Source organism: Salarias fasciatus, unplaced genomic scaffold (assembly GCF_902148845.1).
Source record: "Salarias fasciatus unplaced genomic scaffold, fSalaFa1.1, whole genome shotgun sequence".
Lineage (NCBI taxonomy): Eukaryota > Metazoa > Chordata > Actinopteri > Blenniiformes > Blenniidae > Salarias > Salarias fasciatus.
Window position 1 is genome coordinate 2,403,986 of NW_021941374.1, and position 26,961 is coordinate 2,430,946.

The following is a 26,961-nucleotide window of genomic DNA, read 5'->3' on the forward strand; positions in this document are numbered from 1 at the left end:
ATGCATAGAGTAATTAGCAGGACCGGGGGAGAACGGGACTGCCCACTGCCTGCCTGAAAAGAATCTTGACAGTTACGGCCGCAACCATGCAGAACTCGCCCTCTTTTCCTGAAATTATTTCCAAGACTTTTCAGTCACTGCAGAGACAAGTTCCAACACTGTACACCAGTACATTCCATACATTTCAGCTCAGTGCAGCGAACTCACTCGCGCTCACTTCTACGAGAGGAGGTGCCACTCCTCTTTATTTTTCAGTCACCAAACGGAAATTAGAACCAATCAACACATCATGCAACGATCGTCTATTGCAACACAATGACAGATATCGCACTCCAACAGCTTTTATACTTGTAATCCCGTATGAGCGCCGTAAAGCAGGTTTGTTCTCTCAGATGTAGTCGGGTCGCTCCTCTGAAATTGCAAGCGCTGTTTTCAGGACCCAGACCCCGGGGGGAGTGAAGGGACAGGCGAATCACCGTGACACGTCTTTGTTTACCCCCACAGGGATTCTGAAACACATTTATTGAGGTAAAAAAGTTGCATAGTTCTGCTTTAACAAGTGTGGCTCCTCGACATACCTTGAAAAATAATTTAGACAATAAATGATAGACAGGACATGCATACCTGCTTCACAAAGGTGATGAAAAATGTGTTTGGTTTGGAGAGAAGCTTTTTCAAAGGTCATTGTTAAAATGAAGAATAACATTCTTGTTGGCTGTCTTTCTGAGATTCTAAGCTGTGTTGCTTTGCCTGTAAACCCTTTCTCTCTCTAGTAAGAAGTAAAGAAACTTCACATCTCCAAAAATGTTTGAACTTCTCCATCATTATTTCACATGGAAACAGTATTCTCACAATAACAAGCTGCAGGACATCCGTTTCATTGTTTCTGTAGGGAAACTTGGCCAGCAGCTCAGTCCTCTGTGTCCTCTGAAGACTGGTTCAGGCCCCTGGATCCTCCCTGGAGTCTTCCCTTCAGCCCTTCAGCCTCAGTGTGAACAAACAGGTTGGAGTTATTACAAGAGGCAGATGCAGGACTTTCGATCACAAAGTATCAGAGTTGTTACTGTCAGACAGGACAAGCCTTGGTCACCTGGTTAAGTGTCCTTGTCAGTGCTCACTTTTATTTTCTAGGAGCATCTTTTATCAATTCTTCAATTTTTTGAACCTCTGCTTTCTTTTCAACGGTGCTTTGTGGATTTTCCATTTTAAGTACAGCAAATTGACATGACAGAAATACAATGACACAGCGGGAAGTCAGACAGGAAGTGTGTGTGTGTGGAAGCTCCACCTCCAGCTCCTCCTAGTGGCTGATAAATGTTGGGGACAGTTGCTGCTGATCAGACTCAGAGAGACGTGGTCTACCTGGAACATGGAGCATCTGAAGCTGCTGCTGCTGCTGCTGTGGAGCTCAGGTAGGACTCTGCTGCTCTCTGCTGCTTCTCTCTCTGCTGGGAATTCTCTGTGACCTATGTGAGGTTTCTGTAACGGGTAGCAGGCTGCTGCTCCCGTGGAAAGAAAAGAGGATGAAACCAGAGCCGTGGCTTCTTCTTCACTGGCTCACACAGCTATCTGGATTAAACATGTCATTTACTTTCTGTTCACATTGTCCGTTTTCATATTCAACCAGTAGCTCACTGTGTTTTCTTATTGTCTCTAAAGACATATTCAAAAGTTCACTAAGCATATTTCTGTCTCTCCCAGTTTCCTTTCCAAATCAACACATTTGTTACCACATCTCTTCAAGTCACTGCCCCAAAATCTACATAAAATCACATGATGATAAAATCTGCCCTTTATTCAAATACTGCAATGTTTTCTGGACTTGAGTTTCACTGCAGCATGTAAATAGACATGACTTTCATGTCAATGACTTACTTTCACAGCAACATGAATTTGTAACATGAACATCTGACTATTTAACCTGTTTTTAACTTAATAAAAATCCTTACATCAACAGAATGAGACATGCTGCCCATACTACCAAGTACAAATTCATTTGTCCTCTGAACAGTATCCGTGTATAGCGCCAACATTTGAACTCCTCTTGATGGGCAGCAGTGTAGAAAACACAGAATTAAGTTTCTCTACTGTTCACCATAACTGATTATAGCCTGATTAAAACTACCACAAAACTCTGACAAGTTTATTGAACAACTTAATTTTATTTTGTAACTGAAATGACGAAGAGGAGGAGAGGAAAGGATGAGACGAGAGCCGTGGCTTCTCCTCCCCTGGATCAGGCAGATATGAGGGGGACCAGCGTGAGGCGGCAGGTCAGCCTCAACCTCCCAGCTGAGCTCCTGTTTGGAAAACCATGACCACATGTCCATTTCCCTCATTTGAAAACCATACTGTGTGCTTTTAGCAACATTTTTAGAAATAAGATAATATTTTCCAAACATAACAAAGCAAAAGACCCATATGAACACAAATATTTTATAATTTTTTTTCAGATCAATGAACACTAGAACTGCTTCATTCTTTGTTTCTGTGGAGCTGCTGATTTCCTCCATGCTATTAATGCAGTCATATGGATCTCTGTGATCTGAATCCACATTGACTTTCAGACATCAGCTTGTTGTTTGCCAACAAATTCATTTAATGAATGTGATCATGGAAAAACTGTGGGGGTAAAGAGGGCCTGTAATTATTGATCTGGTGTCTGTCTCCAATTTTGTCCAGTGGAATAACTTCAGCCGATTTCATTTCTTTTGGGAATTTACCAGTTTGCAGTGGCAGATAGCTGATCGTCATATCGATACCATCCTAGCCCTGAGAAAAACCCCAAACCAGCACACAACTAACCTGTTATGAATCCAAAACCTGCCTGGAACCTGAACCACATCATAGTTCTATTTCATCCCTACTGACCACCAGAGGCGGTGCTTAAAGCACTGGAATATTCCCTTCGCGCATGCGTACTTCCAGTATGTATACCAACAACGTCCCTTGTGAACCCTGGGTGACCCAGGAATTACTATAAATTCTGGTCAGTGAGCCAGGTTCAGTTCTTTTTTTCTTCTCGCGCTGGTTCAAGACTTGGAGAATCAGGACGTGCCTATCTTGGCGATTTCTAGCTTGGTTGCTGGGAGCCTTGCGACTGATCAAGTTGGAGCTGCGGAACGTCCTCCAAAGGATGTAACCGAAGGTAACCCGAGTCCATACGCCCCCGACGCTTGGCTGTCGCGGTGGTCATCTCCTGGTGAGATCTTTCAACCTCTGGATTGCGGTAAGGTGCGGTTATTATCAGGGGTAGAGGTCGACCGATAGTGGATTTTTAGAGGCCGATATAATAATGATAGTTTGGAGCAGGAAAAAGCCGATAGCCAATTAATTGGCCGATAGCCCAGCCCCACCCCTCCAAGAAAAAAATTCTACACTGTTGGAAATTAACACTCTCTGACTTTATTAGCACTACTGAACATTATCCAAACGTATAAAATTGCAAAGAAAACATAAAAATCAATATATTTAATTGAAACTTATGTGTATTCAGTATCTATTAAAATTGACAAGGATAGTTTTGTTACACTTTAGTACGGGGGGGGTGACTTCACATTTTGTGAATGACACTGTATGCCATAAAAAAATAACACTACTTAGACACGGCATCTAGAGTGAAGGGATGTGAACTGTGGTTTTCTCATCCTCCCATAAGCTGTAACCTTTATCCTTAACTTATATCTTATATACTCTAAACCAGGGGTGGGGAACCCTGGTCCTGGAGGGCCGCAAACCTGCATGTTTTCCATGTCTCCCTGCTTCAACACACCTGAAACGAATCAAGATTCATGGCCAAGTCCAGCAGTAAGCCAGATAACGAGCCTCATTGCAATCAGTTGTGTTGAAGCAGGGACACATGGAAAACATGCAGGTTTGCGGCCCTCCAGGACCAGGGTTCCCCACCCCTGCTCTAAACAGTTGTGTTCTTTATCACTACTAAAGAATGGTTTGTTTAATTCGGCTATCTTTTTTGAAAGAACAAATTCAGAATTCATTTCCAAATATAGCCTGTCTAACCCACTGCAGGAATAGTAAAGTTTCCAATAGCAAAGTCACTATAACCTCCACAATATCTGTGGGAAAAAATCGGGGGGTGGGGTGGTAGCTGGTTTGTCTCAAACAGCGGCTAAAATTGCCAAATTTTAAGATTCATGGCAAACTAAGATGAACTGCCCTCACAGAGACAGCTTTCTTTTAGGGTGTTTTCAACGAGCTGCTAGCTGTTAGCTTAACAAGCATGTGTGGTTGTGTAAAACTTGGCTGTGGAAACATCACTGTTATGCTAACGTATGATGCATGTTTATGCTTGCTGAACAGGTGGAACTTATGCAAATAAAAGGTTATGTATTTTGATTTTCAACTTGTGAAGATTTTAATACACTTACATTGATGCTAATCGGCGTTTCCACGTCCTTCTCCTCTCTCTGCTACTGCTGCGCTGCTCACTCCGTGTCTCTCTCTCTCTCTCTCTCTCTCTCTCCCTCCCTGTCCCGTGCATTGTGTGTGCAGAGCAGCCCCTCCCCTCGGTGATCAGAGAGACAGAGAGCAGCAGGTGAGGGAAGGAGCAGTTCGTGCTGCCGAAAAAAAAAAAAAAAAACAGCCATCGGCCACTATCGGAGCCATTTGCCGTTAATTCCAATAGTTTGTAAAACATCCTATCGGGCCGATTGATCGGCCAAACCGATGAGTCGGTCGACCTGTAATCAGGGGAGCACACGTGGCATCGGGATGCGAACGCTCCCGGTGGTTGTTACGGCCGTCGGCCCATGCGGAGTGCGTCTCCTCGGCGCAGACACGCCGTTGTGCTTCCTCCGCCAAGCGAGGCTGCCGGGCTGTCGGTACGTGTCCGGTTTGGTCAACCGCGTCAGGGTTCCCCAGTAGTTGACCCCGCTGCGGCGCTGGGCCTTGAGGAGTGAGTGCGGTAGCTTGTTGTTTGCGGTGCTACGCTGTTTGCAGTGCTACGCATTTAGGGATACTACGTGTTGTGGAATTTTTGGTGAATCAGAGCCAAAGATGACGAGTCAAGGTGTTGACGCTGCACAAGGAGGATTTATTGAGGATTGCAGAGGAAGCACACACAAATCAGCTGATTGAGAGCAAGGCTGTTGCTCCGGGGAGAATCCAACCCGACTCTGGCATGACTTCCTTCCTTTAGTGGTACTATGCTGTTAGCAGTGCTACGTAATTAGCGGCACTACACCTTGGCGGTACTACACCTTCAGCGTTATTACGCCTTTAGCGGTACTGCGCTGTTAGCAGTGCTACGTCATTAGCGGTGCTACGGCACAGCAGTGCTACATGGTTAGCAGTGTTGGTGGTGAGACGTTATTAGCGGTTCTACACTGTGGGCGGTATCCCCGCCGTTTGTGTTCTCCACTGCGGTGCGGAAATTCCACAGTGGTGCGGTGTCTCTGCTGCCGTGATTCTATGCTGTTTGTGTTTTGGTGGCTGTGGTGGTGCTTAAACTGTTTGCGTTACACTGCTGCTGCGGTGTCCCACTGTGGCAGTACTTACGCTGCTTGCGTGCCCCGGCCATGGTGGTACTTACATTATTTGCGGTACATCCGCTGTGGTGGTGCTTACGCTCTATCTCCGCTGTTGGCTGGTTGTGGTGTCCCCGCTGGTTACGGTGTCTCCGCTGGGGTGGATTTACTCTAATTGTGTGCCTATGCTCTTTGCGTAGCGGGCTGGTGTGTTAGCGGGCGTGCTGTCAATCAGTCAATTTATTTTTGTATAGCCCAGTATCACAACAACAGTTGCCTCAGAGGGCTTCAAGATTTTACATTGATTGGTAAGCATTTCAAAGATTGATAATGACTTTGATAATAACAATGAATTACAGTGTAGTGTCCATATAAACATTCCACAGACAGAACAGAGTGAGAACGTTGACATCAGACCAATAAACATGGTGGCATGAACAGTCCACAATAGCTCGTCAATGACTGAACTAAGTAATGTTATAATGTTAACACAATAAAAACAGGCAATAAGCATAATGTTAATATGTCAAATTCACAGTAACGAGACAAAACGAAGCAACCACCACCTTAGACCCTCACATCCGGCAAGAAAAAACTCCAAAAACCCAGTGGGAAAAGAAGAAATCTTGGGGAGAACCACAGTATGGAGGGATCCCACTCCCAGGGACGGACAGCTTTGGCAACAGCTAGCATGAGACAATAAGAAGTAAAGCCTAGGACTATGTTGAGGACAGTCCGTTGGACGGTCCAGCACAAGAACCACGGATCCCAGAAGTAGAACCGAAGCCAGTCCGCGGGCACAGTACAGACAGCAGTGTCCTCCCGGTCCGGCCGGAGCTTGTTTGTAGGCCCTCGTAATATTGGAGTGAGCAACTGAAACTGGAGAAGACTCCCCCTCGAAGGGGGGGACAACTAGTGAAAAGCAATGAACGGACTAAAGGGAATAATGTTCAGACATTAGAGGATAGGGCTCAGTGCACGGTACTTCCCACACCATTCTAGCACCTAGGGCAGCTTTGTGGATAGTTTAGTATTTAAACTAATATTTAGTTAGTATAGTTTGTAGTTTAGTTTAGTTTAGTGTAGTTTAGAGTCCCTAACTGACCTGATTATAGGCTGCATTGAAGAGAAACGTCTTGAGCCTGACCTTAAATGTGGAGACTGTATCTGCCTCTTTGACACCACTTGGAAGCTGGTTCCATAAAAACGGTGCCCGATAGCTAAAGGCTCTTCCGCCTAATGTACATTTAGAGACTCTAAGAGTCACCAGTAACCCTGCATTTTGAGAGCAAAGTGCTCTGATTGGTTGATAAGGCGTTAAAGCATCTTGGAGATAGGTCGGAGCCATCCCATTTAGGATTTTGTAAGTGAGGAGAAGGATTTTAAATCTAACTCTAAACTCGACAGGAAGCCAGTGAAGAGATTTTAGAACGGGAGTAATGTGTTCGCCTCTTCTAGTTAATAATAATAATAATTAATAATCTGGCGGCCGCATTTTGAACCAACTGAAAGTTTTTTAATGCACTTTTTGGGCAGGCTGCAAGAAGGGAGTTGCAGTAGTCCAGTCTAGTAGAAAGAAATGCATGGATGAGTTTTTCTGCATCGCTTCTCGGTAGAATGTTTCTTATTTTAGCTATGTTGTGCAAGTGGAAATATGCTGTTTTACAAGCCAGATTGATATGTGCTTTAAAGGAGATATCCTGGTCAAATAAGACCCCGAGGTTCCTGACAGTAGAAGAGGAGGATACACCGACGTTATCTAAGGTGATAATCTGCTCAGATAGACACCCTCTCAGTTTATGGGGGCCTAGTATAATGAGCTGTGTGGCCGACGTTTGGCCTGCCACCCTACCTTTTTCTCCACACTTGTTGCTCAGCGTGTGGCTCCCCTCCCGAGGGAGCAGCGGGGCAATCCTTTTCCCTCGCACCGACTGGTTTGCTGCGCAGATGGCGTATGCTCTCTTCCCTCGGTTTCCCGCACCACTGTCCCAGGTGCCTGACACTCTGATGGATCCCACTGCGCAGCAGTGGGGAGCAGGTCCCCGGTTGGCTGTTTGTTCTTGTGGTGCTGCCCGGTTGCTAGCTTCCCTCTGCGTTTGCCGTGCCAGTGGCGTCTGCCCCCTTCCCTCGGCTTACTGCGCTAACGTTTACTACTCCAGGTGCCCGTACCTCCGACGGACACAGATATGGTTGCTTTGGCTTGTGCCCCCTTCCCTCAGCTTCCCTGCTGTCAGTACCCTGACCGGCTGCGTGCGCGTGGCGTGACGGTCAGGCAGGAGGAGGGAGAGCTGCCTGGTGACCGCTCTGTCTGTCGATTGTGGTTCTGCTCGTTGTCTGGTGGTTGCCTGGTCGTGCGGAGATGGACGGCTCTCACCATTGTGTTTCCTGTGGAGCCCCCTGCAGGCTGATGGCCACGACCTCTGCCCCAGCTGTTTTGGCCCTGTTCACCTCAGGGATGCGCTGTGGGATAATCCATGTATGGATTGCAGCTATATGCGCTATGCACAGTGGGCCACAGTGCGTTATGTCCTTGGCAGCGTCTGCTTCGCATTTTTCGGAGGAGGTCGTTGAACGCGGGTCTGTGGTGTCTGAGCAGGAGTCCCTCCGGTCATTGTAGGGCTCGGGGGGCACTGGCCCAGCTGCAGCTGGAGATTCCGCAGCCAGCCCAGCCTGGCCCTGTCAGCTTCTTCTTCCGGTCCTGCCGGTCCTGTCCGTGTTCGTGGTCCCTCCCTCAGACGATTTTCCTGAGGAGGGAGTTGCACTCCTGCTGGACGAATGGAGCCTCAGGTTAAGTACAGAATTACTTAAGGTTGTAGTGATTATGGTGACACTCCAGCAAATCCCTGTACTACTGTTTTTTTTTTGTTTTTGTTTTTTTTTTTGTGATATTTGTCTTCACTGTTGCAGCGTCTTGTAAATTGTAGATGGTCCCTTAACCCCGCAGCACTACAGCTACTCGTGGAAATCAATATTGTTTTTGATGCTTGATAGACAGACACTTTTAATAAAAATGAGCTTGTAGCATGTAGTCCACCTCACAACGATGGGATGGAGGCACCCTTTGTGTGTTACTGACGTTTTGTTAAAGAGTTATTGAGACCAAAAGTCTGCATCTATCAATATGCTGCTCACTTTACTGGACTGTTCCGTGAATTATATTATTCGTGGCCACGAATCAGTATCTCGTGCGCACAATTTATTATTTTGTGGCCACAAATTAGCTTGTGGAAGCTTGTTCAGTCGCGTTTACATCACAAGTTCTCATTTTGGAGCTCAAACTTACTGCGGTGGAGCTTAGCTTGTAGCATGAGCTGAGGACAGCCAGCTGTGGTGTGCTGCCGAGTAGTGATCACTCTCTTGCGGCGCTTTCTGTTCGGCTTGAATCGGCGGTGCCATAGACAGCAGTTCCACCCGGTCCAGTCTGCAGGAGACGAGACCCACTGAAGTTTGAAGGACAGCCTGAGCTGCTCAGGAGCCCCGGCCGTCAAAACAGAGGCGGAGAGGATTAGGAGAGCCTGAGCGTCTGACGTCACTCCGGTGAGTGTTTTCCGTGTTGGTGAAGCTTGCTGAAGCCTGCGAGCGACTGAAGTGCTTGCTGTCTCTCTCTTGCTATTACTGTTAATTCACGAAGCAATCAAAAATCGGGGTTATTTACGCCCCCGGGGTTACTTCGCCCCCGATTGACCAAGCGATCTCTCGTGAATTACATTTCTTCTCCGCCGTTAGCGCCACCGGCGTGCTAACTAGCTTAGCGTGCTAACTAGCTTGGTCCGCCGGGACCGCTATGGCGTCCTCCCCTCTGTCTTCTTTTCTTTCCTGCTCAGTGTGCCGTATGTTGAGTCAGAACCCTGCCTCCCTTGACGATAGGGGTATTTGCGTAAAGTGCAGTGTATTGACAGCGCTGGAGGCCAGGGTAACCGAGTTAGAGGAGCGGCTGCGCAGATGTGAGGGGCAGGGCAGCGCTAGCTATAGCGAGGTAGCGGCAGGGCTCGCAGCCCGTTCCCGCAGTGAGAGGAGTGTTAGCAAGCCTAGCCCCGCAGTGTGTCCCGAGCAGCCGGGACAAGACCAGGACCGGTTTGTGACAGTCCGGAGGAAGGCTAGTGCTAAGCACCGCCACGTAGCACTCCAAGAACCGCTTCACGTCTGCAATAGGTTCTCTCCCCTCAGCGACGACACGCCGGCTGAACTGGACACGCTGGTGATTGGCAGCTCTATAGTTAGAGACGTGAAGCTGCCAGCGGTGAAGGTTAGGTGTTACCCGGGGGCCAGAGTGGGGGACATCGAGGGGAACCTTAGGCTTTTAAAACAGGAAGGTAGGAGATTCCGTCGAGTCGTGATTCACGCAGGCGGTAATGATGCCCGGCGGAGACAATCAGAGGTGCTCAAATTACAAGTAGCCTCGGTGTGTGAATTGGCTAAGTCGATGTCTGATGCCGTAATATTCTCTGGTCCCCTGCCCAATTTGGTCAATGATGAAATGTATAGCCGACTTTCATCATTCAATCGCTGGTTGTCTAGATGGAGTGAGGAAAACGGAGTTATTTTTCTAAACAACTGGTGCACCTTCTGGGGAAAGCCTGGGCTCATCCGCAGGGACGGCATCCACCCAACTTTGGATGGTGCAGCCCTTTTAGCTCACAATATGGCTGATCGGCTTCGAACTCTAAATTGACAATCCAGCTATGAGCCCCGGGCGCAGAGCAGTCGTGTAGAACACTCCTCTGTTGATCTTGTTGATCCCGTCACTAATCCTGCTCCCGGATTTTTACAAGTCAAGCATGGAGGTTTACCTAGGCTAACAGAGACTGAGTCTGTCCAAAGTGCTCAAAGCATTAAAAAAAAGTCAATGGGTAAAAAGCTTAACATCTGTACAAGACAAAATAACTTTTCCAGTAGGAAATACATAAAATGTGGTCTACTAAACATTAGAGCAATCTCCACTAAATCTCTGTTAGTTAATGACCTTATCGGTGACAATAACATTGATCTCCTTGCTCTAACAGAAACTTGGCTCCAGCAAGATGATTATGTGAGGCTCAATGAATGTACCCCTCCAACCTATGTTAATTTCCAAACAGCTAGATCAACAGGTCGAGGTGGAGGTGTGGCAGTGATTTCCCACTCCAGTCTTCTTCTTAAACCCAAAACTAATGTTAAATTCAACTCTTTTGAAAGCTTAATACTAACGCTTACTTGTCCAAATTGGAAGAATCAAAAAGCTGTGCTATTAATTATTGTGTATCGACCTCCTGGTCCTTACTCTGACTTTTTAACTGAGTTCTCAGAGTTTTTAAGCAATATAGTATTGACTCATAACAAGATCCTTATAATAGGTGACTTTAACATCCATGTGGATGATTCTGGTGATAGTTTGAGTAATGCGTTTATTGCAGTATTAGATAGTATCGGTTTCACTCAAAATGTTGATGAATCCACTCATAGTCACAAGCACACCCTGGATCTGGTCTTAACATATGGGATAGAAGTCAGTGACCTAAATGTTCTCCCTCAGAACCCTATTCTCTCAGACCATTTTTTAATTACTTTTCAGGTTTTGATTGAAGACTACTGTGCTCAAAAAGATAAAATTAAGCTGATACGGACATTATCTGAAAAATCTGTGGCTCGGTACAAAGAATTGATCCAGCCTGCATTTGCTGCATTATCTTGTGAACTCACAGAAATGAGCTTATTGGCCAGTGGTGATAATAGTGATCAGTTTGTTGACAGTGCTATGCACTCACTAAAATCTGCCCTTGACGTAGTGGCCCCGTTGCAGCTGAAAACCAATCGACCCAGGCGCGTTGCTCCATGGTTTAATTCTGAAACCCGTGTTCTCAAACAAAAAACTCGGCAATTAGAAAGACTGTGGCGTAAATCTAAATCAGAACAATCTCTGAAGGCCTGGAAATGTAGCTTGCTAAGCTATAAACAAATTCTCTTTAAAGCCAAGACATTATATTACTCTCGTTTAATAGAAATAAACAAAAATAACCCTCGGTTTCTATTCAACACTGTAGCCAGACTGACAACCAGTCATACTGTAGTGGAACCAGTAATCCCAGAATCTTTAAACTGCCATGACTTTCTTAAATTCTTTAATGATAAAATCATAACCATTAGAGGTAAAATCAGTGAAGCGCTTTCCTCAGATCAAGCTCAGGGAATCCAGCCACTGCCTCCACCTGAAATACCTGAAATACTAGATAGTTTCTCATTAGTAAATGGGGCTGAGATTACTTCAATTGTAATGTCTTCTAAAACCTCAACCTGTCTCCTAGATCCAATTCCAACTAAGCTTTTCAAAGATATCCTTCCAGTTATCTTAAATACGATCATAACTATAATAAATACCTCTCTAGAAAATGGCTATGTGCCACAGTCATTTAAATTCGCAGTAATCAAACCACTGCTGAAAAAACCTAATCTCGATCCTGATATTCTAGCTAACTACAGACCGATATCAAATCTGCCTTTTATTTCAAAAGTCCTGGAAAAAGTTGTGGTTAAACAGCTTTACCGCCACCTACAGGACAATAGTTTATTTGAGAAATTTCAGTCAGGATATAGAGCTTATCACAGCACTGAGACTGCGTTAGTTAAAGTCACTAATGACTTGCTATTGGCGGCTGACGCAGGTCTAGTCTCAATCCTGGTTCTCCTAGACCTCAGTGCAGCTTTTGATACAATCGACCACAATATTCTCCTGCAGAGGTTAGAATGTGAGGTTGGCATCAGAGGAAAAGCCCTCTGCTGGTTCAAATCCTATTTATCTAATAGGTACCAATTTGTTCACGTTAACCAACAGTCCTCACCGTGCTCCCAGGTCAGTTATGGGGTTCCTCAAGGGTCCGTGCTCGGGCCAATTTTATTTCTGTTATATATGCTTCCTTTAGGGAACATAATTAGAAGTCACGATATCAATTTTCATTGCTATGCAGATGACACACAACTGTATTTATCTATGAAACCTGATCAAACTAATCAAATAGACAGACTCAGTGACTGTATCAGAGAAATTAAAAACTGGATGACTACGAACTATCTCCGTCTGAATCCTGGCAAAACAGAGGTCATTATACTAGGCCCCCATAAACTGAGAGAGTGTCTATCCAAACAGATTATTACCTTAGATAACGTCAGTGTATCCTCCTCCTCTACTGTGAGGAACCTCGGGGTCTTATTTGATCAGGATATCTCATTTAAAGCACACATCAACCTGGCTTGTAAAACAGCATATTTCCACTTGCGCAACATAGCTAAAATAAGAAACATTTTACCTAGAAGCGATGCAGAAAAACTCATCCATGCATTTGTTTCTGCGAGATTGGACTACTGCAACTCCCTTCTCGCAGCCTGCCCAAAAAGTGTATTAAAAAACTTTCAGTTGGTTCAAAATGCAGCCGCCAGATTATTAACTGGAACTAGAAGACGTGAACACATTACTCCCGTTCTAAAATCTCTTCACTGGCTTCCAGTCGAGTTTAGAGTTAGATTTAAAATCCTTCTCCTCACTTACAAAATCCTAAATGGGATGGCTCCAACCTATCTCCAAGATGCTTTAACGCCTTATCAACCAATCAGAGCACTTCGCTCTCAAAATGCAGGGTTACTGGTGACTCCTAGAGTCTCTAAATGGACACTAGGTGGAAGAGCCTTTAGCTATCAGGCACCATTTTTATGGAACCAGCTTCCAAGTGGTGTCAAAGAGGCAGACACAGTCTCCACATTTAAGGTTAGGCTCAAGACGTTTCTCTTCGATGCAGCCTATGATCAGGTCAGCTAGGGATTCTAAACTAAACTAAACTAAACTAAACTAAACTAAACTAAACTAAACTAAACTAAACTAAAACAAACCAAACCAAACTAAAGTAAACCAAACTAAACTAAACTAAACTAAAACAAACCAAACCAAACTACAGTAAACCAAACTAAACTAAACTAAACTAAACTAAACTAAAACAAACCAAACCAAACTAAAGTAAACCAAACCAAACTACAGTAAACCAAACTAAACTAAACTAAACTAAACTAAACTAAACTAAATTGAATTAAATTAAACTAAACCAAACCAAACCAAATTACACTAAACAAAATTAAACTAAACCAAACTAAATTAAACTAAACTAAACTATACTAACTAAATACTAGTTTAAACAGGTTAAGTATCCACAAAGCTGCCCCAGGAGCTAGAATGCTGTGGGAAGTACGGTGCACTGAGCCCTGTCCTCCTCTAATGTCTGAATGTTATTCCCTTTAGTCCGTTCATTGCTTTTCACCTGTTGTCCCCCCCTTCGAGGGGGAGTCTTCTCCAGTTTCAGTTGCTGACTCCACTATTACGAAGGCCTATGAACAAGCTCCGTCCGGACCGGGAGGACACCCCTGTCGGTCCTGCCCGTGGACTGGCTTCGGTTCTACTGCTGGGATCCGTGGTTCTTGTGCTGGACCGTCCAACGGACTGTCCTCAACATAGTCCTAGGCTTTACTTCTTATTGTCTCATGCTAGCTGTTGCCAAAGCTGTCCGTCCCTGGGAGAGGGATCCCTCCATACTGTGGTTCTCCCCAAGATTTCTTCTTTTCCCACTGGGTTTTTGGAGTTTTTCTTGCCGGATGTGAGGGTCGAAGGCGGTGGTTGCTTCGTTCTGTCTCGTTACTGTAAATATTGACATATTACCATTATGCTTATTCACTGTTTTTACTTTTACCGACAAATGTAACATCTTGAAGCCCTCTGAGGCAACTGTTGTTGTGATACTGGGCTATACAAAAATAAATTGATTGATTGATTGAAATTGAGTTAATGATTGTGAAATGCATATAGCACTATATCAAAAATTTGTTTAAAACTCATATCGCCGTTATTGAACAAAAACATACCGCGGTATATATTGCTATCGAAATTTTTTCCAGCCCTATTGGAGGCGTCTCGGAGATGCGCTCTGGGGGTTAGTGGTGGAACCTGGGCAGCTCTTTGGTTCGGCCGCAGTAGAGGTACTGGCGGCAGTTGGTGGGCCATGCCCCGCAGAGGGCTTCCGTGGGCTCCTCGAGATGGTCACGCTTTCACCCACCTCCCGGGCCCCACCAAGCGGGGAACTTTGCTTCTGGACAGGCACCGCAGGGGTCGGCGGGGGCCTTTGGTCCCCCCACCCCCGCATCCTCTAGGCGTACCCCTAACACTGGCCCCGCTGGCCGCTCCGCCGGCTACCACACCAGCAGGTCCTCTTGTCGCCCCTCTGGTGCCCCTAGGGGCCGGGCAGCCAGGGGGCTGGGGGCCGGGCGTCGGATCTTTTTTCAACCAGCAGCTGAGGCTCTGAGCGACTACGGCTACAGACCCCTGGGTGGTTTCCACCTTGTCCCAGGGTTTCAGGCTGCAGTTCTGATGCCGGCCCCCCAACCCCAACCAGGCTACCGTGACAGTCATCAGGGACCCAGTGAATAATAATAATAATAATAATGAATTTTATTTGTCATGCACTTTACATTTGTAAAACAAATCTCAAAGTGCTACAATGGAATTTAAAACAACAGTGACGATTAAAAGTAACAAATACAGGCTAAATCATTAAAAACACTCATACTTACACTCATAAAATGCAACAGAAAACAGTAAAATCATTCAAAAGCTTTCAAAAACAAAAACGTTTTCAGGCAAGATTTACATGAGTCCACCGACTGTGGTGCCCTCAGGTGGACAGGTAGGGCATTCCACAGTCGGGGTGCTGCAGCCTGAAAAGCCCTGTCCCCCATGGAACACAGTTTGGTTTTGGGGACCTTCAGCAAATTGATGTTGGCGGAGCGGAGGCGTCTGGTCGGGTCATGTGGAGAGAGAAGTTCTTTAAGGTACACTTTAAGGTACACTGGTGCACTACCATAGACACACTGATGGGTCAGGAGGCAGATTTTGTATTCCAGCCTGAACCTAACCGGGAGCCAGTGAAGGTTATGGAGAATGGGAGTGATATGGTGTCTTTTTGGCACCCTCATCAGGATCCTGGCAGCACAGTTCTGGATCGACTGAAGCCGTTGAAGGCTTCTTCCAGAGATCCCGATGAGGAGTGCATTGCAGTAGTCCAGCCTGGAGGAGACAAAGTGAAGGCTCTAGCCTTGGACCAGGAGCTGGCCAACCTCCTGGCCAAGGGTGTGATCGAGGCGGTAGACCCCCTGTTGGACCCGGGGGGTTCTACTCGGTGCAGTTTCTCCTGCCCAAGAAAACTGGGGGTTTTCACCCTATACTGGATCTGAGGGGCCTCAACCGCTGCTTGACGGTGCTGCCATTCCAGATGCTAATGCTGAAGGAGGTGTTACGGACCATCTCGCCAGGGGACTGGTTCACGTCGGTCGATCTGAGGGACGCGTACCTCCATGTCCCAATTGCACCTCAGCACAGGTGGTTCCTTCGGTTTGCCTACAGGGGCCACCATTGGCAGTTTCAGGTGCTCCCATTCGGTCTCTCCCTCTCACCGCAGGTTTTTACCCAAGTGGTGAAGGCGGCCCTGTCCCCCTTACAGGCATGGGGCATTTTCATTTTATTTAACCTTTATTTAACCAGGAGAATCCCGTTGAGATTAAGAACCTCTTTTTCAAGGGAGTCCTGGCCAAGAGGCAGCAAAGAATGCTTGACGGTGCTCACATACATAGACGACTGGCTGGTCTGTGCACCATCACAGACACAGGCGGCCTGGGATACCTTCGAGCGCCTGGCTCATGTGGGGCGGTTGGGCCCCAGGGTCAACTGTCTGAAGTCCTGACTGGTGCCGGCTCAGAGGATAACCTTCCTAGGGGTGACCTTGGATGCCGCGGCCATGAGGGCCTGGCCTTCCTCTCCCGGGATGGATGATGTCCTAAGTCTCCACGGGTTGTTCCGATGGAATGCCACCGTGCGATATGGCACCTTCCTGTGGCTTTTGGGGAAGCTGACTTCACTGACGGCGGTAGTCCATTTGGGGATGCTGTCATTGCAGCATCACCATCGGCGGCTCAGAGTGTCACAGCGGTGTCTTTCAGCCCTGGTCCCTTGGAGGGACAGGGCTTGGCTGTTACGGGGTGTACCCTTGGGTGCAGCCCCAGGCCACCACGAGACCATCACCATGGACACCAGTCTCGGGGGATGGGGCGCTGTTTGGTGGCACAGAACTGTGCGAGAACGATGGTTGGTCCGGGACCGGGCAGATCACCTGAGCAGTGCATCTGGCCCTCAGACACTTTCCTTTTTACCTGAGGGGACAGCATGTGGTCATACGATCCGACAACACCTCGGCTGTATATCAAATCAACCACCAGGGCGGGACCAGATTGGCCTGTTGCAGGTTGCCTGGCTACTACTCCAGGCTGGCCTCACGTCTGGCCAGCCTGCAGGCGACGTACCTGCTGGGGACTGTCAATTGACTGGCGGACTCCCTCTCCCGCCAGGGCCCCCCGGTTGGGGACTGGCACCTCCACCCGGAACACCGCATTCCTGCCTAAAGTCTGGTCGAGGCCGGGGGCAACCAGCCTATTCGACTTGTCCAATATGATCCCCCGCCGAGCAGCTTGGGGGACCGGCTGCCACTCTTGTGCCCAGTCAGGGCCCTGAGGGGCTACGTGGCGGCGACGGCAGTGTGCGGACATCTGACCAGCTGTTTGTTACGGGGGCCCTATGAAGGGCTTTGCGCTGTCTGAGCAGCGCCTGTCCCACTGGGTGATGGACATCATACGCCATTCCTACCAGGCTGTGGGCCAGCCTTCGCCCCAGGGGGTGCATTGCCATTCCACCAGGGTGCTGTCTACATCATGGGCCACCCTGAACGGGGTGCCCCTGGATGAACTGTGTGCTGCCGCCTCCTGGACGACACCTTCTCCAGATTCTACAAGTTGAACATTGTGCCTCAGCATCCACTGTGGGTGGTTCTAAGCCCTGCACAGGCTCTCAGTGGGGTTGGTCTCTGGGAAGTTGGCATACGTCATTCCAGTACTTTCAGCACCGCCTCTGGCGGTCAGTCGGGATGAAATAGAACGAGAGTTACGAATGTAACTACGGTTCTATGAATCCCAGATGAGCGCCAGAGCACTCTGTCACTCAGAATCCTAGTGGTCACGCAAGAAGATTCTGTAGGAACTGAACCTGGTTCACTGACCGGAATTTATAGTAATTCCAGGGTCACCCAGGGGCGACAGTAGCTCAGTTGGTAGAGCGGGTCGTCTTATAACTGGAAGGTTGGCGGTTCGATCCCTCCTCCCGCAGGCGTAAAACTGGCATTGTGTCCTTGGGCAAGACACTTCACCCACCTTGCCTAGTATGAAAGTTGTGAGAGTGAATGGTTGGTGGTGGTCGGAGGGGCTGATGGCGCAGATTGGCAGCCTCGCTTCCATCTGTCTGCCCCAGGGCAGCTGTGGCTACAATAGTAGCTTACCACCACTGAGTAGAGTATGGTGTGAAAGGGTTGATGTGATATTGCAGTGTGAAGCGCTTTGGGCTCTGTAATACAGGGTAAAAAGCGCTATACAAGTGTAGTCCATTTACCATTTACCCAGGGCTCACAAGTGTTGTTGTTGGTATACATACTCGAACTACGCATGTGCGAAGGGAACATTCCAGTGCTTTGAGCACCACCTCTGGCAGTCATCTGGGAATCATAGAACCGTAGTTACATTCATAACTTTCGTTTTCAGACGTATTCCCAGATTTAGTTTCTCTGGTCCCATTTACATAGCAACATTTCAAATGGAAACAAGTCATTCTTGAGTTTTTGTTTTGGAAACTTTTGGGCTTCTGTTTACACGACAATGATGCTCGGAGTCACTGAAAACAGAAGTTTGTGGAAATGGCTTCCAAGGTGGAAGTTGTTGAAAACACTGGGCTCTGTCTCCTTGTAGAGGAGAGAAAGGGAGACTTTTTGGAAATACTTGGGGCTTCTCCTGGTTGACTGGGAAAACTCTGCAGTTGCACATGCACAGCACAGCCGGGGTCGACAGCTCTTCTGTTCATGCTCAGTAGATGGACGAGAACAACAAAAACACAATGATGGGCTTTCCCTTGAAAAGTGAGGTAAACAGAGCCTTAGTGTCAATTCCAAACTGAAAATGTGTTTTATGTCCCACACTTTAAGACTTCAGGTCAGACTCGGTTTGTTATTAGAAATAATCAAATTCTCAAACTTTGACCTCTCTTCGCCCAGTCTGGATGCTCTTGACCTGAGCTGGACTCCTCATACTTTCAGTTAATCTTCAGATCAAACATATTTCACTGGAATGTTGACTCTGAACTCAAGCTGCATGATCAGAAGTGAGAATCACTGAAAGCTGATTAATACTGAACACTCTATTTTTCCCCACAGGAGTCCATCTTGAAGACAGAAACCAGACAGCTGGTAAAGAAAGTCCTCAGAGATGAAAAAAGAAAGTGAATCTTTGTTCTTGCTGACTTTGTGCTCTTTGCTCAGAGGCTGATGATGAGTTCAGGTTGGTGGGAGGAAGCTCTGGCTGTTCAGGTGGAGTGGAGCTGAAACACCTCGGAGAATGGAGGCTGGTGGGCGACGATTTCTGGAACCTGAAGTTATCAACTGCAGTCTGTGAACGTCTGGACTGTGGCTCTGTTGTTTCCATGAAAAGAACATCTGAGTCATCAAGCAGATCTGTGTGGAGTGTCAAACCTGAATGTTCCAAGTCTCTATCAGATTTAAAGAACTGCTTCAGGTCATTTGATGCTTCCTCTTTCATTCATCTCTCGTGCTCAGGTAAGACAAGTGTGGTTTCATTTCCTACATGTTCTCAACATGAAATCAGACATAAAGCTTTTAACAGAACATCAGAGCAGAACAATCTTTAAAGATTCAAGGTTTTTATTTTCCATTTGTTCACTTTAACCAACAGCTCAGACACACAGGCTTTCATGTGAGGAGTTTCTGTGGAGCTCAAGTTAAAAAAATGAAAAACAAAATATTTTATTAAAAATAGAATTAAATAGAGACACTCACCAAGAGTGAAATCAAGAATAAAATCAAAAAAGGACCTGAGACGCTGTGGAATGACAACGAATGACACGTGTGTGTGTGTGTGTGTGTGTGTGTGTGTGTGTGTGTGTGTGTGCTCATACACATAAAATAATATTTCCATCTCAGCTGTCATCAGTTTCCCTGCCACAGAGAAAAACTGTTGTCAAAACATTTTTTGTGTGTTATGATCCCGTCTTCTCTCCTGCATTTGAGACTGTAGCTGCAGTGTTTGTGGTTGTATGTATAATGTTTTCTGAGGTTGGAGCTGCAGTGTTTGTGTTTGAGGTTGTAGCTACAGTGACCTGCTGTCCTGTGTTCAGACTCGGTGCGGCTGCTGAATGGATCCAGTCGTTGTTCAGGCAGACTGCAGGTGAAGACTAACCCGTCTGACCAGATCTGGTCCTCAGTGTGTGAAGCAGACCTGGACCTGCAGGATGCACAGGTGGTGTGTCGGGAGCTGGGCTGCGGGGCTCCTTCAGTCCTGCAGGGGGCGCTCTATGGAGACGTGCAGACTCCCAGGTGGAGCCCAGAGTTCCAGTGTGGAGGCCATGAGTCTGCTCTGCTGGACTGTAGAAGCTCAGGCTCAGCTAGAAGCAGCTGCTCACCTGGTAAAGCTGCTGGACTCACCTGCTCAGGTAGAAGAGGAGCTGCAGCTTCCACTCCTCTTCTCTTCACTCTCACTTCATCCTCTCTCTTCTCTCTCTGCTCTGGGTTCAGAGGTCGATGAGTTCAGGTTGGTGGGAGGAGCCAGTCGCTGTGCAGGAAGACTGGAGCTGAAATATCTTGGAGAACAGAGACCTGTGATGAACGATTTCTTCACCCTGGAGACAGCAGCTCTCATCTGTGAACATCTGAACTGTGGCTCTGCTGTTTCTGTTGACCCAACTGATGCATCAGATCGATCTGTGTTTGGTATCAACCCAGACTGTGTTCGATCTCAATCAAATCTGTGGAACTGTGTGGAATCATGGAGTAACCCTCGCACCCTGAAACTCACCTGTTCAGGTATGTTTTACTGACTTTAAAAAAATCAAAATTTTCTTCCTGGTTTTACAGTAGATTTATTTTCTGCTGCTTCTCTGCTCCTTCAGTTTGTTACTCGAACCAGAGATCAGCTGATTGGTTGCCAACAAAATCATGTTGTCAGAAAAAAAAAGAAACTCAAATCCACAAAGATTTGAGGATAAAAACAATTACTGGAGTTAAACTGAGTTTTTGCTGTTTCCTCTGAGTTTCTCCTGTTTCCTCTGAATGTCTACTGTTCCTGAGATTTTGTATTTCCTCTGATTTTTTGCTCTCTTCCCTGAGTTTCTAGTTTTTCCTCAGATTTTCCATTGTTTTGTCTGATATTCTATTGTTTCCTATGGTTGACCTCTTACCATCAACTTACTCTAACTACTGAAACAATAAAGTGATGTACCAGAGCAGTTTTAATTAATTTTAGACCAGTAAATGTAGAAAAAAGACAAGGACAAATACAGTGTCTCATCCACTCAGTATTCTTACAACTCCCACTCACCACAAACACAAAATGCTCTTGCTATTCTAAATTCATGCTGAACTCTGCATTCAGCCTCAGTTCATACCAACAATGGTTGTTGCTGTGGTCAGTGTGGACAAGCACCCAGGAAGCAATCACTGAAGGAAGAGCTGTCCTCCATACAGGTGAACTGTTCAGCTGGAAGCAGGGTGGTCTTCACAGATTAATTATCGGAGCTGCTTTGGTTTCCTGCATCCCCTGGTGCCACTCACTTTTCTCGCACATGGCGCCAGCCTGTCTTGCTCTCTGCCTGCCCTATTGTACCTGCTCCTTGCTGTTGAACTACTACGCTTACTCTACCAAGACTCGTCGACTTTGTTGATATATGATCGTCAAATGCTCCTCAGCAATAGATCATCCCAAGAAGCACACCAGAAGCTTCATCTGGATGATCAAACATCATGTCTCCCTCCTCACATGCGGTCTGCGCCAGCTTACCTGCTGCGTGCGCCCACCATCATCCCATGGCGGAAGCGCCCAAGGAGACGCGGGAAAAGACCTGGAACCCTGGTAAAACTCAAGGCTCTGAGACGGTCCAGCTGCTGGAATAGTCCCCATCCCACTATGGGATCCCGTTCCCTAGCGATCCGTTTGTCCGCGGTACATCCAGCCCTTTGTTCACCCTTGCTCGGACGCCTGCTGTCTTCATCCGCCAGTGGAGTGCGACATTTGACCCTCTTCGCCAATGCTCTCGGACGTCATGAGGCTGCAGCACTGCCCATCGGACAGCGATAAAATTGTGGAAATTCTCTTAAATAAATGCACCAACGATGACTTCCTTGATTACTTTATTCCAGCTGCAGCAAGGACAGGCCCACTGTCTCCGGTCAGTGGGAACTCTGCAGTTCTGAAATACAGGCTGATATTTATGCCCTCTCCTGCTATCCCACCTGTACCTCTGCGGCCAGGGGTACAACAGAATGTCATTAACATGTCTTAGAGGCTGTACTCAGTCAGGGAGGGACACCTATTCAACAGGTGAAGTGACGAAGGAACAAAAACTCTAACAACCCAAGCCACTTCAGCCCCCTTTGCCTGGCGGTGCATCTTTAGAAGAATTGCATAGAAACCATAGATACCTTTTGGAGAGTACACCCGGTCATGGGTGTCCACAGGCCAGGGGGGTGTCTGCCGAGGACTTTAGGTCTACTTAAAGTTGCATCAAAATACAATGACAGCTACACCAAAAATTTCCATCACACAGGTTTCCTCCTCCTCATAATCACAGGTAGAAATGATGATTCACTTGCTTTTTATGCTGTTGGACCACCTTGTCTCCTGCCACATGTCCATGTATGTTGTGTGTTGCATGTTCATATGAACAGGCAAGATGGCGCCACTGTATCCGGCTGGCTGTCTACCTTTGCGCAGTATATTTAACCCTATTGTTGTTTTTAACTGTTTTTATTGAACATGTGTCACCGCTTCTGTTGTATGATCGCCAGACCCTTCTGGATATTCGCAATTCCGTGACAAAATCCACGATCTCTGGCTGCAGCGATCAATCAAAGATGCTTCCACCATTCTTGGCATCTCTGCCTCACTATCTGCAGCGCCTACCCACTCCGCTGCCCCGCAAACACCACAGCAGAAAGCATGGCAAACGAAGCGGTGTGCTTCTCCATCTAAGGATTTACCTGGCATGGTCTTCGGCATGCAACCCTGTCACGTGGATTCCCTCCAGATACCTTGGCCTCACCATGCAGTTGTGCAGTTGTTCATATTGGATCTTGTTTCTCCAATCTTGTGTGCTGTTGTATATCGACCTCCGAAATTCAACAGGGTTTTTATCCAGGAATTCTCTGAATTTTTAGCAGAAGTTGCACCCAAATATGAACATATCCTGATCTGTGGAGATTTAACATACACATCTGTTGTCCATCCAGTCAGCAGGTAGATGATTTCAAAAGCCTGCTATCATCTTTTGATCTAACTCAGTCTGTGAATGGACCCACACATAAGGGCGGGCGCACGCTGGATTTGATAATTTCCTATAGCTTGTCTGTATCTATAATGGAAATATCAGACATGCCCATCTCCGATCATTCGATTGTCACCTTTGATGTTCTCGCCCCTCCACCCCTGTCCCCGCCTCTTTCCGTCGGATAATTACCTCTTCAACGGCAGGGGAGTTTGCTGCTGCTTTCATAGACATGGAGCTTCCTGTTTCTGATAATATTGATCCAGATAGCCTGTTGTCTTCTTTCTACTCCACTTGCACCAGCATGTTGGATTTAATAGCTCCCTTCAAGCGTAGGTCCTCCAGACCAAGAGCTGACCCTTGGTTGAATGACTCTCCACGGGCCCTAAGACGGCACTGCCGCCAGGCCAAACGACAATGGAAAAAAGACAAACTACACATATCACTGGAGACGTTGAGGGATAGTCTCACCCAGTATCAGAGGGCAGTGACAGAGGCAAAGTCCCAATACCTGTCCAATATTATCTCTGCAAGTTCTCACTGTCCTGGAGTGTTGTTCAGTACCATCAGCTCTGTGGTGAGCCCTCATACATCATCTCTAATGGATGCCACTGTTTCTACCTGCGAGGACTTTCTGCACTTCTTCGTGGACAAAGTGAAGTCTGTGAGAGCCCTGTGCAGCAGTGGTAACTGTCCAGACCAGTCTGATTTGACGGGCTCACACTCGGCAGTGTTCAATCACTTTGAACCTGCCTCACTTCCGTCCCTCACAGACATTGTAAACAGTATGAGGACCACCAACTGCTCTTTGGACATCTTCCCAACCAAATTGCTGAAGGAGGTTTTTAACATTGTGGGGCCCTCCCTCTTGATCTTAATCAACACATCTCTCAACTATGGATGTGTCCCTGATGCTTTTAAGCATGCTGTTGTCAGACCTCTGCTAAAAAAGCCTCAGCTTGATTCTAGTATCTTATCTAATTTTAGACTAGTATCAAATTTGTCTTTTATTTCAAAGGTTCTTGAGAAAGTTGTTTTTGCACAGCTCCATGTGTTCCCACATTATAACTCCATTCTTGAGAAATTTCAATCTGGTTTTAGGTCAAGACACAGCACAGTGTCTGCTCTGTTGAAGGTTCACAATGATATTGCCCTGTCTATTAGCGCTAAATGTCCTGTTGCGCTAGTACTTTTAGATCAAACAGCAGCATTTGACAATATTGATCATACTATTCTTTTGTCATGCCTAGAGATGGTCAGCATTTGTGGTACACTGTTAAAATGGTTTAAAAACCTAGTTATCAAATAGAAGTTTCTCTGTTAGGATCAGCAATTTGTCTTCTTCTGTTGCCCCTTTAACCTATGGAGTGCCTCAGGGCTCTATTTTGGGTCCTATTTTGTTTTCTGTCTATATGTTGCCTTTGGGATCAATAATTGCGCATCACAAATTATCATTTCACTGTTATGCAGATGACCTGCAAATGAATTTGCCTGTGTCATCACACAGGAGTGATGCTGTCAAACAAGTAACGGACTGTATATCTGACATAGAACGGTGGTTATGTTAGAATTTCCTTCATCTCAATGAAGCAAAAACTTATTTGGTGACTCCTTGCCTGGAGATTTTGGTTTGATGTCTTGATCATTTTAAATCCACTGTAAGAAATCTCGGTGTTCTATTTGACAGTGATTTTAGATTTGACAAACAGATTGATAGCGTGGTCTGAGCGAGTTTTTATCAGTTGTGTCTCCTAACTAAGGTGAACCCCCACATTACACCTGTTTTAAAATCCATCCACTGACTCCCTGCTGTGTTACGTGTCCAGTTTAAAATCCTGGTGCTGACCTTCCGAGCCATACAGGTTCCCATGTACATCAGAGACTTTATCAAACTGTTATGAACATCTCATTAGGAGAAGGGGAAAAGGCAGTAACATAAAGGCCGCAGGTGTTAACAGGTAAAGATAGTTATTTATTAACACAAGTAAGATTAAACGGGAACAAAAATAGACTCTAAACTAGAGTTGTCAATTCACAAACACAAAGGCCAAAAGGTAACTAAAACTAAGGGAAATACAGCAAAGATTCCTGAAACCAAAAACACAGAACTGAGTGTCACACTAACTAATGAAGTATGACTGACAACAAGAGGCACATGAGCATGGTTGGTTGCAGCTTGCTGCCGGTCAGTGTCCTGCCAGCTGCTTTTATTTTTATGGCTTGTATTTTGTATTTGTATTTATTCGTTCATTTCAGGCAATTGCTGTACAATAATGCACAAGGTAAAGGAAGCATATTAACAAAAGCAATAAACAATGTAACAAATAACTAAATAACAGAAGATTTCATTATGCCTGAAAGGGAGTGGGAAGAAGAAAACTTATTTAATACCACCCCCGATTATCCTTAATATAATATAATCAGAAAAATTATCACTTTCGTAGTTGTATATACACACGGAAACTAATAATTCATTGATTTGGATCTACATAATGAAAAATTTGAAACAAGGTGGCGTTACCATTGGTAACCGATAACATATACAGACTTGAATACAAGTATACCAACAATGGTAATGAACAGTATACCAGGAATGGTAAAGAAACAACATAAACACACTCAGTAATGTTGATGTGAAATCAAGACCCATATTCTATATACTGCGACCAAACTGTATGGCTTTGCAGGATTGGCTAACGAGCTGCTCTCTTGCCAGGCTCCACAGGTGCAGGCGATGAGGCAATTGGTTGGTTCTTGCAGCAGCAGCAACCTGGGAAACCACACTCACTCAGACACATGAAACACACTCAGGGAGGGAAAATGCGAGACAATACGGTGACGGTCATAACAAAGCCCTACAGCTCGGCCCAAAGCCTGAGGTCATCGGCACAGAACCTGATGAGAGTTCCCCAGACTCGTTTTGAACTAGGGGTGACTGCTCATTCACATCCACCGCACCTCGCCTCCGGAACCAGTTTCCTCCAGGCCTGCACTCCTTGGACTCAGTGGATGCCTTTGAAAAACGCATCTGTTTCAGAAGGCATTCTGGACCCAGTGACACAGAGTGTCTTGGCAGTACCATGGACTGTCTATATGATTTCTATCACTGCTTGTATGTACAGTGCAATGTATTATATCTTATATATTACATGCTCTGTTGAATGTTCTTTTATCTTTATATTTCTGATCTTCATATGATTGTTTTTCTACCAGTGTGAAGCACTTTGTGACTGATGATCTGTGAAAAACGCAATATAAATAAATTTTACTTACTTACGGGTGGGCACAGGGAAGAACAGTCAATTCAAATGCAGTCTGGAGCAAGAGTCTGCTCTATCAGTGTTGAGCAAGACACTGATGTTAAAAGTGCTGTAAAGTGTTGCAGTGTCTGTGGACAGTTCATATGTCTTGAATATTCCATTTGATTTTCAAGTGTAATCCTGCTCAGTAATCCATGATTTTATCAGATATACCTGAAACCAGTTACACTTTTTTTAAGTACTGTAAAGGATTACAGTTATATTTCTTTTGTATCCAATTTGCGTAACTCTGTTACATGTAATCCGTTTCTCCCCAACCCTGTCCTGTGTTCAGACTCGGTGCGGCTGCTGAATGGATCCAGTCATTGTTCAGGCAGACTGCAGGTGAAGACTAACCCGTCTGACCAGACCTGGTCCTCAGTGTGTGAAGCAGACCTGGACCTGCAGGATGCACAGGTGGTGTGTCGGGAGCTGGGCTGCGGGGCTCCTTCAGTCCTGCAGGGGGCGCTCTATGGAGACGTGCAGATGCCCAGGTGGAGCCCAGAGTTCCAGTGTGGAGGCCATGAGTCTGCTCTGCTGGACTGTAGAAGGTCAGGCTCAGCTAGAAGCAGCTGCTCACCTGGTAAAGCTGCTGGACTCACCTGCTCAGGTAGAAGAGGAGCTGCAGCTTCCATTCCTCTTCTCTTCACTCTCACTTCATCCTCTCTCTTCTCTCTCTGCTCTAGGTTCAGGGGATGAGTTCAGGCTGGTGGGAGAAAACAGTCGCTGTGCAGGTTCTCTTCAG

At 46.3% G+C, this 26,961-nt stretch overlaps 2 long non-coding RNA genes across 2 annotated transcripts; both read left to right on the top strand.

Moving 5' to 3' along the window:
• Positions 1 to 1,084: 1,084 nt before the first annotated feature.
• On the top strand, positions 1,085 to 19,835 carry LOC115385041 (uncharacterized). Its single transcript, XR_003931011.1, has 4 exons — positions 1,085 to 1,412; positions 18,800 to 18,832; positions 18,905 to 19,198; positions 19,777 to 19,835. It is a non-coding gene; the product is annotated as an uncharacterized LOC115385041 (long non-coding RNA).
• A 192-nt stretch (positions 19,836 to 20,027) lies between these two features.
• On the top strand, positions 20,028 to 26,571 carry LOC115385043 (uncharacterized). Its single transcript, XR_003931013.1, has 3 exons — positions 20,028 to 20,091; positions 20,174 to 20,461; positions 26,512 to 26,571. It is a non-coding gene; the product is annotated as an uncharacterized LOC115385043 (long non-coding RNA).
• The last annotated feature ends 390 nt before the right edge of the window (positions 26,572 to 26,961 follow it).